The sequence below is a fragment of the Urocitellus parryii genome, chromosome 1 (genome assembly GCF_045843805.1).
Source record: "Urocitellus parryii isolate mUroPar1 chromosome 1, mUroPar1.hap1, whole genome shotgun sequence".
Classification (NCBI taxonomy): domain Eukaryota; kingdom Metazoa; phylum Chordata; class Mammalia; order Rodentia; family Sciuridae; genus Urocitellus; species Urocitellus parryii.
This window is the reverse complement of record NC_135531.1, coordinates 60,940,131-60,951,126: the sequence shown is the minus strand read 5'-3', so window position 1 is coordinate 60,951,126 and position 10,996 is coordinate 60,940,131. Positions and strand designations below refer to the sequence as shown.

The following is a 10,996-nucleotide window of genomic DNA, read 5'->3' as shown; positions in this document are numbered from 1 at the left end:
GAATATAAACGAGAGGCCTCAGCATGAGTTCTACTTATGGCTTTAAATTTTTTTATGAATTGTAACTTATTCATACAAAAACCAGTTGATTACTAAGCAAAATTATTAGTATTGTTTTTTGGTAATGGGATTAAACCCAGGGGCACTTAACCAATGAGCTGCATGCCCAGCCGCCCCCACCCCCCCCTTTTATGTTTTATTTAGAGACAGGGTCTCACTAAGTTGCTAAGACTGGCTTTGAACTCACGATCATCCTGCCTTAGCCTCCTGAGTAGCTGGAATTACAGGCATGTGCCACCATGTCCAGTACAAAGGAATCTTAAATTCAAATTATACAATCAATATTTCTGTGTGGATTTGGGGGTGGAACCCAGGGCCTTGTGCGTGCTAGGAAAGCACTCTACCACTGAGCTATATCTCCAGCCCTATACAATAAAATTAAATTTACAGATCTAATTTTAGAGTTATATAAGGGATGCAACTGAGTCACATTACTTAGCTACTAAATTACATAAATTTCATGGCTGATAAAAAAATAATGTTCACCAATATGTTACATGCATGGTTAGTACTTTATTCTTTGAAGAACAGTGCTAAAACATCACACCAAGGCTGAAAAGTAAAGTTTAAAATAGACAGTTTTATAAAGATAAGTTATATGTAATGAATGTTCACTCTTAAGAAATCTTAGAGCGTATGATGCACCCAGTTGGCTGTAGCACCCAGGTCTTCCAAAGGCCATTCATCATTTTTCTCTTGTTTGCATAGACTTCTTCTCATTAGCTGCCTTCTGCTTTTGTTGCATGATCTCAGAGTCCCTATAATGGGAGAAAAGGCTGTTAATTTGTCACAGAAAAACTAATTTTTGTTTTCTATACATAACTCATTCAGTACTTTAGAAGACTATTTATTTTGGGGACTAGGGATTAAATCCAGGAGTGCTTAACCACTGAGCCACATCCCCCATCCTTACCAGGGAATGAACTCAGGAGCACTCGACCACTGAGCTACATCCCAACCTTGTTTTGTATTTTATTTAGAGACAGGGTTTGAGTTGCTTAGCACCTATTTTTGTTGAGGCTGACTTTGAACTCTCGATCCTCCTGCCTCAGCCTATTGAGCTGCTGGGATAACAGTCATGCACCACTGTGCCCAGCAGAAGACAATTTTAAAAAGTAGATATAAATATGCATGGTTTTGTTTTTTATAGATGATAACAGAATGGAAAGGCAAAGACTAGAAAGCCTTTGCAGTCAGATCTTATTTTGAATACCAGTCCTACTGTTATCATAACCTTGAGCAAATAATCTCAAAGTTCTTTCAGAATTGGAGAAATTTTGTATACAAAGGTTGTTCTGAGAAACAGTTATGAATATATTTAAAAGTGTCTGATGTTAGACAGTTATATGCAGAAATAATGGCAATTACTCTAGGTTGTTAAGATTAATTCACTCTAATTTTCTTCCTGAAAGAGGAACTCAGGAAGTCTCCTAGACATCTTAACTAGTACCTAGGATCTGTACACAGATGTTATGAAACAATTCAGTTTCTTACAAGCCAGGAGCCCAATAGCTAGTAATTAAAACTGGCTTACTCTTAAGAAAAGCCAGATATTCAGGGTGCTTTCTTAACCCTTTATCTCTAACTGAACTTCCATATGTTATATTAACTGTGAACTCTAACCAGACTATCTGGACTAGGTGATTCATGAGTTCATGGGATCCTTATTTTACTTTTAAAAAAATTTATGGGCTGGTGCTGTAGTTCAGTGTTACGGAGTTTGCCTAGCATGTGCAAGGCCTGGGTTCAATCCCCAGTACTATAAGAAAAAACAAAAAGAAAAAAATTTTGCATTTTGGCACTGGACATTTAATTTAGGGCCTTGCACATGCTAATCAAAGTCTCCACCACTAAGCTACACCCCTAGCTGCATATTGTAAAAATATACTAATGACTATATATTTAACACCCACTATGTGTCAAGCACTACTGGCTCGGCCTAAATCTGAGTTATTGTCTCCATGTTTCAGATATTTTTTTTTTTTTTTTGAGAGAGAGAGAGAGAGAGAGAGAGAGAGAGAGAGAATTTTAATATTTATTTTTTAGTTATCGGCAGACACAACATCTTTGTTGGTATGTGTTGCTGAGGATCGAACCCAGGCCGCACGCATGCCAGGCGAGCGCGCTACCGCTTGAGCCACATCCCCAGCCCATGTTTCAGATATTTTAAAAAAAAGCTTAGCACTGGGCTGGAGATGTGGCTCAGCGGTAGCGGGCTCGCCTGGCATGCGTGCGGCCTGGGTTTGATCCTCAGCACCACATACCAACAAAGATGTTGTGTCCGCCGAGAACTAAAAAATAAATATTAAAAATTCTCTCTCTCTCTCTCTCTCTCTCCTCTCTCACTCTCTCTTTAAAAAAAAAAAGCTTAGCACTGAATGATTTTTCTTCAAATCATATAAATACCAATGTCTGTCCAATTTCAAAGTCTAGGCTTTTCTTTGTTATTGCAAAGATTTAGAATTACATTTTAATTGAGGATTGAATACCCTTGTCTATGACTAAGACATTTATGCAAAGCCAACAGTAAAAATAAAGAAGGAAAAACAAGACAGCTACAAAGAAAAAAATATAGAACAACAGAACAGTCATATAGTTACTTTTGTTTGAAACTGAGCTCTGTTGTGCTTGCTATATAACCTTAGTAATGTTACTGCAGTCCAAAGCTTTAGTTTCCTATCCTACACACTGGTGTGAATACTATTTTTCTGGTTGGGTCCTTTAGTCACAGCAATGAAAAAGCTGACTAAAACATAAATTGGTACCAAGAAGTGGGATTGTTTTGTGACTATCCTGACTATGCGGTTCAGAAGCTTTTGGGATCTTTTTGAAATTGGCGGGAGGAATTTTGAGATGTTTGGTAGTGCAAGCTGGAAATGCTTTAGATTGTTGTAAATGGAGCTTAGTGGCCAATTCTGGTGGGAGCTCAGAAGACAATGCCAATAGGACCATGGGCTCAAGAGGATTCAGAAGAGGACTCTATTGGAATCTGGAGTAGAGGCCATTCTGACTGAGAAGTTATCTGCATTTTGCCCATGTCCTGAGACTTTGAGACTGATTTTTTAGAAGTAATGGACTTCTTAATCTGGTGGAAGAAATGTCTAGACACCATAGCATTCAGGAGGTGGCATGGATATTACTGGTGGCTTTTAGCCAAATTTATTGTGATAATCAGGAGCAGAAAGCAGAGAAGAAAGATTTGAAACACTTGGACTTGAAAGGCAGGAGTAAAACCTGGGCTAAGGAAGTTGCAGTTGTTAAAGACATTGCTGCTACTAAAGAAATCCTGAAGACTTTGCCCAGAGACAATAAGAAAGAATGCTTGAGAGAATCTCAGGACCTGGTAAGACCACACCCACATATCCCAAAGCCACACCCCCAATGCCCACCTCCTCCAGACATACCCTACCACCTTCAGTTACTCCTCACATAGGGATTAATTCACTAATTGAGTTAAGGCTCTCACAACCCAGTCATTTCTCCTCTGAACCTTCTTGCACTGTCTCACATGTGAGCTTTTGGGCTCAAGAGAATAAAAGTGAAAATTCTCTTGAGAAAAGAGCAGTGGGGTTCTTTCTTGCACAAAGAGGCCTAAGAAGTTTTTTTCAACATGCTCAAGTCTCCTCTGAGACTCAGGGCAAGCTTGCATTGTGCGTTCCTGTAAAATTAAAATCAATTTACAAATATCCAATATATAAAGGTACAGAGGCTACCCAGGCACTCAGAGGCTGCTAAAGCTGTGGTCCCTGGAGGCTTTATTACTGCTTAAGATGCAGCAGAACTTGGCATCAACCATGTGGTGCTGATTCTACATGAATGCAAGATGCTGGAGTTATAAGGTCTTGAGGCTTCCACCAAGATTTCAAAGGAAAGCCTGGGAGGTCAGGTAAGCTGCAGCAGGGTCAGAGTCCCTGCCAGCAGCCCTGAGAGGGCAAAGTGTGGAGAGGTGAGGAGGAAGCCTAAGCTGCAGTGGAGACCTCCAAGATTAAGAAATGCCAGTAAGGGGCTGGGGATGTGGCTCAGCGGTAGCGCGCTCGCCTGGCATGCGTGCGGCCCGGGTTCGATCCTCAGCACCACATACCAACAAAGATGTTGTGTCCGCCGAGAACTAAAAAATAAATATTAAAATTCTCTCTCTCTCTCTCTCTCTCTCACTCTCTCTTTAAAAAAAAAAAAGAAATGCCAGTAATGTGGGACATTGTCCTAGGAAAGCTGCAGGAATCAAATAGAGACAAGCCAAAAGAAAAGCCAGTTGGGCTGTAACCAACAAGGCCATGGGGCAGAGCTACAGAAGCCCGGTGAACAGAATATCACCATGTCATATGCCCCAGATGCTGGACATGGAGCTATAGGACTTGTTTTCCCAGCTGGACTTCAGTCTTGCTTTTGGTCCTAGCCCTTCTTTCTATATCTCCCCCTTTTTTAAAAAAATTAGATACTTGTAAAATTGCTGGTAATTTTATAGGAACTCACAATGCAAGTTTGCTCTGAGTCTCAAAGGAGACTTTGAACTTGAACTTTTGGAAAATCTTGGAATTGTTGAGACTATGGGGACTCTTGGGAATGGACAGAATGGAGCTTTTGTGGGCCAGGAGTGGAATGTTATGATTTGGATGTGAGGTGTCCCCCAAAAGCTTACATGTGAAACAATGCAAGAAGGTTCAGAGGAGCTGGGTATGGTGGCACATGCTTGTAATCCCAGCGACTTGGGAGGCTGACGCAGGAGGATCATGAGTTCAACATCAGCCTCAGCAAAAGCAAGGCACCAAGTGACTCAGTGAGACCCTGTTTCTCAATAAAATATACAAAATAGGGCTGGGGATGTGGTTTAGTGGCCATATGCTCCTGAGTTCAATCCCCGATACCCTAAAAATAAATATATAAAAATAAAAGGGAAAAAAAGGAAAGTTCAGAGAAATGATTGGGTTGTGAGAGTCTTAACTCAATCAGTGAATTGATCCCCTGATAGGGATTAACCCAAGGCAGGTAGGGTGTGGCTGGAGGAGGTAGGCATTGGCGGTGTGGCTTTGGGAAATATATTTGTATCTGACAAGTGGAGATCTCTCTCTGCTTTTCTTATTTTTTAAATATTTTTTAGTTGCTGATGGACCTTTATTTTATTTGTATGTGGTGCTGAGACTCAAACCCAGTGTGTCACAAATGCCAGGCAAGTGCTCCTCCACCAATCTACAACTCCAGCTGTCTCTCTGCTTCCTGATCATCACATGAGCCACTTCGCTCTGCCACACTCCTCTGCCATGATGTTCAGCCTTACCTCAAGCCCTGAGGAATGGAGCTGGCCTTCTATGGACTAAGACCTCTGAAACCATGAGCCCTCAAATAAAAGTTTTCCTCCTCTATAGTTGTTCTGTCAGATCTTTTAGTCACAGCAGTGAAAAAGCTGATTAAAACAATTATCTTGAAAAAGGCTATGATGCGGGGCTGGGGTTGTAGCTCAGCAGAATCGCACTTGCCTGGAATGTGTGAGGCACTGGGTTCAATTCTCAGCACCACATATAAATAAATGAAATAACCATCTATCAACAACTAAAAAATTTTTAAAAAAAGAAAAAGAAAAGAGTTATTATGAATAGAGATAACACATACAGAACAGCTAGCACAGAGCTTTATAAGGAGTAGCTTTATAAGTAGTTTTATAAGGAGTACTCAGTAAATAATTGCTATTTCTGAACCAAGCTCGAATAAGTTCTGCAGTAAAAAGACTATTTCAGGGTCACTTATGTATACCACTTTTACCCCAAAGTGGGTAAAAAGAAATTTAAGGCAAAGCTCATTGCTTAAATAACAATTGTCACTAGAAGAAAGTGTAAAGTGATAGTGAAGGATTTTGACCAACAATTGAATCTTAACTGCAGCTACACAATGGAACTATTTTTTAGTCAGGTTTAATTTATAACTTAGGTAAAATAAATATTACCAGCATGCTTTTAATGACCATCACCAGGCTAATTAAATCAGAATTGGGGCTGTTAATCCCAGTGGTGTGGGTGGCTGAGGCAAGATGATAGCAAGTTCAAGGCCAGCCTCAGTAACTTAGTGAGACCCTATCTCAAAATAAAAAACAATAAAAAGGGCTGGGGATGCGGCTCCGTGGTTAAGCGCATCAGTACCAAAAAGAAAAAAAATCAAACTGAATACAGGGGCAGCTGTGATGCCCATGTGCAGGACTGAGAACCACCCCAAGTCACAATGAAGCACATTTAGTCAGTTAGTCACTGACCTCCAAGTTCCATAGAAACAATAAAATTTGATTTTAGAATATGGGGTTGGGGGTATACCTCAGGGGTACTAAGAGACCTAATTTCAATCTTCAATCTTCTGCATGCACCAAGAAAAATAAAAAGATTTGAGAGTAAAATTAACCTTTGGTTAGTTTAGTTTTTTTTTCTTTTAAAAAACATGAATGCATTCATTTTTCACCTAACCTCTCACTAAAGTATTTCTGTGGCTATTCTGTATTACTTGCCATATAGTTTTTTTGCAGTGTTAGGAATTAGACCTTAGGGCCTCAAGCATACTAGGCAAGCGTTCTACCACAGAGCTACAGCTCCAGTACCCCTCACTTTTTTTTGGTGGTACAGTGGATGGAACCTAGGGTCTTACACATGCTAAACAGGTGATCTACCTCTGCGCTCTGTCCTCAGCACTATTTGTCATTAAAGGTCATATATCATCAAGCTGTTTACATGCATTCTCTTCAACCCAATGGCTCTTCAGGAGTCAGTGTAGCTACATGTACTTTTTTGTTACTGCCTCCAGGACAGTTATTACTGTAATCGAGTCACTTGTCACCCAGACTAGTCTGGATAGGCCCACTGCTTTAAAGATGTATCCCTAGCATTTAACTGCTTTGTGTATGGAAGATGTTCTATTATTTTGCTGAATAAAACTATTATAGTTGTGGAGAAGCTGTGTGAGATTCTCTTCAAATCAAATGAGAGCATCAGAGCTTTAAATTCTTTGTCCACAGGTGGGGATGATGATTACTCCACAAGGTTTCAATATGCTTGGCACAAAATGGATATTCATAACTGTTATCCCCTTCTGTGCTTAAAAAATGCTTTCCATTTCCTGAAATGTGGCTTTAATAAAAATTTCAGTGACTTGAAAACTCTATGAGTTCCACTCACCTCTGCTTTCTCTGAGAGGCAGTCAAGCTATCCTCTTTTCTTTTTCCCTTGCTAATTTCCTGGGTTTTCTTCATATTTTTCTGGCGGGCAAGTTCTCGCTGATTTCCACCTACAAAGATAAATAGTCATGCTCTTTTCCCATCTTCAAAATTATTAATAATTGCATTTAAGAGCTTTTATTTAAAGGAGTCGGAAGTTTGCTTTTTAATGAATAAGCAAGCAGAACACTGCACAGAGGTGCTCCCAGATTTGACGAGGAAGCTTAAACGTAAACACCTAACAACTTAAGAGTATTATCGTATCAGTCTAGGTGTTCACTAGCTATAAATACCCGAGCTTTTAAAACAGGCACTGCAATGGTATGTCTATACGGGCCAGAATTCCAAAATAAGTTCTAGCATCTGAAGGGTGTGGGTGGATAAAGACACACACGAGATCCCACCTAGCTCAAGTTTAGCCCGTCACAATTGGATTGTTAAAGCTAGCAAAGGCAGATGCTCATAAAACAGCACCTGTGAGGGCCAAACAAAAGAACTAGGGAGAACACCCAGTCCGGACTCCCACCCAATCCTCATCAGGCCTTCAGACTTCAGGTAGCAGCAGCTATGGACCGCCTCCAGACTAGCACCCTTCCTGGGGTGGCAGTCGCCCCACGCCTCCTGGAGGTGTGTTCTTTACCAGGCAAACTCGCAGCTGAGGGCAAGGCGCCGGTACCACCTGGAGCCAACTGACCATCCCTCTGCCGAGGGCAGCCCTAGTCCCCGTCCGCGTGAACCCAAGGGGATTCACTCGGCAGCCCCCGCTCCCCTCTGCCCCGGTGTCGGGCTAGGTACTGGGCTCCCTCGCCCGCCGCTTCCCTCACCCGTCTGCACACTTACGGGCCATGCCGACCACCGGACGGAACCTGGAAAAGAGCGACTCGGAAAAGCAACGGCTCCCTCGCACGCTCAGCTATCGTCGCCACCCGTGGATCTGAAAAACTGAGCCCGCGCCCGCCCTCCGCGGGGCAACGCCTCCGCTCAGTCCGCTAGCCGCCCAGCCCCGCTGAGCCCTGACAACAGCCGCCGGCGTGGCTGGCGAGCTACTGCGCGTGCGCGCCTGGGGGGTGGGCGGTCGCTCCCCGAGGGCGGGGTCGCAGCTCTGGAGCTTCCACTGCACCCGGCCCGGGGGCTCCTGGCGTTTGCAGGTGTCGGAGAAGCAGGTCCCGTGTCTAAGAGAGGCTTAGGTGTGTGTGGATTTCCCACGCACTGGGGCTTAATCAGCCGTTTTTGACAACAAGGGACAATAAACACTACAAAATCTTAATTTTCGACAAAGAAGGTTAGCTTTCATTCAGATCCCCTTGCAGAGGCGAAAAGGGGAGGAAGGCGATTGAACAATTAAAGGGTTAACTGCTGATGACAGTGTGGACCATTTCTGTTTTCCTTCCTTATTCTAGCAAGAACCCTGCAAAGTAGGCTTCATTGTTCTCATTTTACAGAACAGGCTGATTTAACAAGAAGGGATTTATAGAAGTGAGAATCAAATTTAACATGAACTCTAAACTCTGTACATTTCTCATTTTATCCCAGTGCCCTTGTCGCAGTCAATAGGGCTTTAGGAATTTTAGGTTACAGGCTCTCTGCTTGGATTGTGAGGTGGGAAGAAGAGGGCAGAATTTAGAATAGCTCAGAATAACCTCAGCCTACGCAAAAACTGGGGACCATCTGCCTTAGCTAGAAACAAACATGTAAGCCTTCCACAAGGCTGGGATGTAGCTTAGTGGTAGGATGCTTGCCTGGCATGTGTGAGAGACTGGGTTCAACTCCCAGCGACAGCCACACACAAAAAAGAAGAAATGTTTGTGTGTTTTGTTTGACTGATCCGTATTTTCTTACCTATTCCATTGTTACAAAAAGAGACTATCCGGACACCCTAAATCTGGTCAGTGTTTTTTAAAACGGTTTCATTTTGTACAATTATAATGTAGTTTCCCCCCCCCCCCATATGGAAAGAAAAAAGGGGTTTTAAAAATTTTTTGTTTTTATTTTTGGATGATTTCAAATATATACAGAAGCGTGGAAAATACTATAATGCACCCCCCAAGTACATTTGACCAAACTTCAACAATTGCTATCTTATAAAATTGCTTATGTTCTTTCTTTATTTTTTATTTATGGTACTGGGAATTTAACTCAGGGGCACTTTTTCACAGAGTCACATCTCCATCCCTTTTTGAGACAGGGTTTTTCTAAGGTCCTTAGAGTCATGTTAAGGTGCTGAGGCTGCCTGGAACTTGTCGTCCTCCTGCCTCCTCCAGAGTCACTGGAATCACAGGCATGCACTTCTGCACTTTACAAAATTGCCTATGTTAGAGAAGGCAGGAGAAAGTGGCTCTGGAAATGCAACCTCTGGGTTGAAAATCCAGCTTTGTCAGTTAGTAGCTCTGTTAACCTGGGAACTCATTGTGTTAAAGCGTCCTTTACCTGTAAAATGTAAGGTACAATGGTACCTCCCTCATTGATTGATTAATATTTTAAGTATTTGGTGAAGCATCAGCATATCGTAGCATTCAATATGTTAGCTATTTTTTCATTGTTCTGTCAACCTTAGCTTTGCATACTTATCACTGTTCCCATGCTCCTCCTGACCCTCTCCTTAATACTGCTTGTAGATCTATTTAGTGAATCTCCTCCTCCTCCTCCTTTTTTTGCATTTCTGGAGATGTGAACTTTTCTTGAGTAACTTAAGCAGAAGGAAAAGATTAACTTCGTGGCCCACCTATTATAAAGAGATCATCTAAAGAGGGAGGGATGGAATGAATTTTGGGTTGGAAAGTGGGAAAGAGTTGTTTTTGTACAGGGCATGGTGGTATAAGCCTGTAATCCCAGTGTGTTGGGAAATTGAGGCAGAAGGATTGAAAGCTCAATGGATTCAATACGCAATAATAGTTTAAAAAGCTTGTTTTTGTTTGTGTTTTCAATTTATAATGATTGATTTTTTTCTTTGCAGCTGAAATTATAGTATTTGAGTTGGAGGGGTATGCATGATGTACATCATATACACAAGATATGTGTGTCTTCCAGAGAAAACTGGAGATTCTTTCTTTCTTTCTTTCTTTCTTTCTTTCTTTCTTTCTTTCTTTCTTTCTTTCTTTCTTTCTTTTCTTTTCTTTTCTTTTTCTTTTTTGGTACTAGGGATTTAATTCAGGAGTTCTTTACTACTGAGATGCATCCCTAACCTTTTTTATTTTCTATTTTGAGACATGGTCTCACTAAGTTGCTGATGCTGGTCTTGAACTTGCGACCCTTCTGTCTCAACCTCCTGAGTCCCTGGGATTATAGGTGTAAGATTTTAAAATACTAATGACACTAAGAATTTACTCCACAAATTTGGGTGTGTTACAAATGTCTTATGACTGTGTTTAATAGTAAAAATTTAATCTGACTTTACTGCCATATCTTTACTAGTAGAAAACTAAATCTAAGTCATTATTGATTTCTTTACCTATAAAATTATTGGAATGCTCTAGATTCTTGGTGGAACATAACATTTGAAAGAAGGCCTTGTGTCTTCAGTTTGCATCAGAACATTCTGTCCAAATCTGTATAGTCCTACCAATGGCTCTAAGATCCCGAGACATCTTTTCTTTGGCAAGATTTTTTTTTTTTTGTACTGGGGACTGAACCCAGGGGTGCTTTACCACTGAGTTACACCCCAGCCCTTTATATTTTTTATTTTGGAACAGTGTCTCAATACATTGCTCAGGGCCTCACTAAATTGCTGAGGTTGACCTGGAACTTGCA

At 41.4% G+C, this 10,996-nt stretch overlaps 1 non-coding gene across 1 annotated transcript; it reads right to left on the bottom strand.

Moving 5' to 3' along the window:
* Positions 1 to 599: 599 nt before the first annotated feature.
* LOC113185976 (uncharacterized) lies at positions 600 to 8,273 on the bottom strand. The gene is made up of 3 exons (XR_013343338.1): positions 8,090 to 8,273; positions 7,212 to 7,320; positions 600 to 818 (listed from the first exon to the last, which is right to left on the bottom strand). It is a non-coding gene; the product is annotated as an uncharacterized LOC113185976 (transcript).
* Positions 8,274 to 10,996: the final 2,723 nt, after the last annotated feature.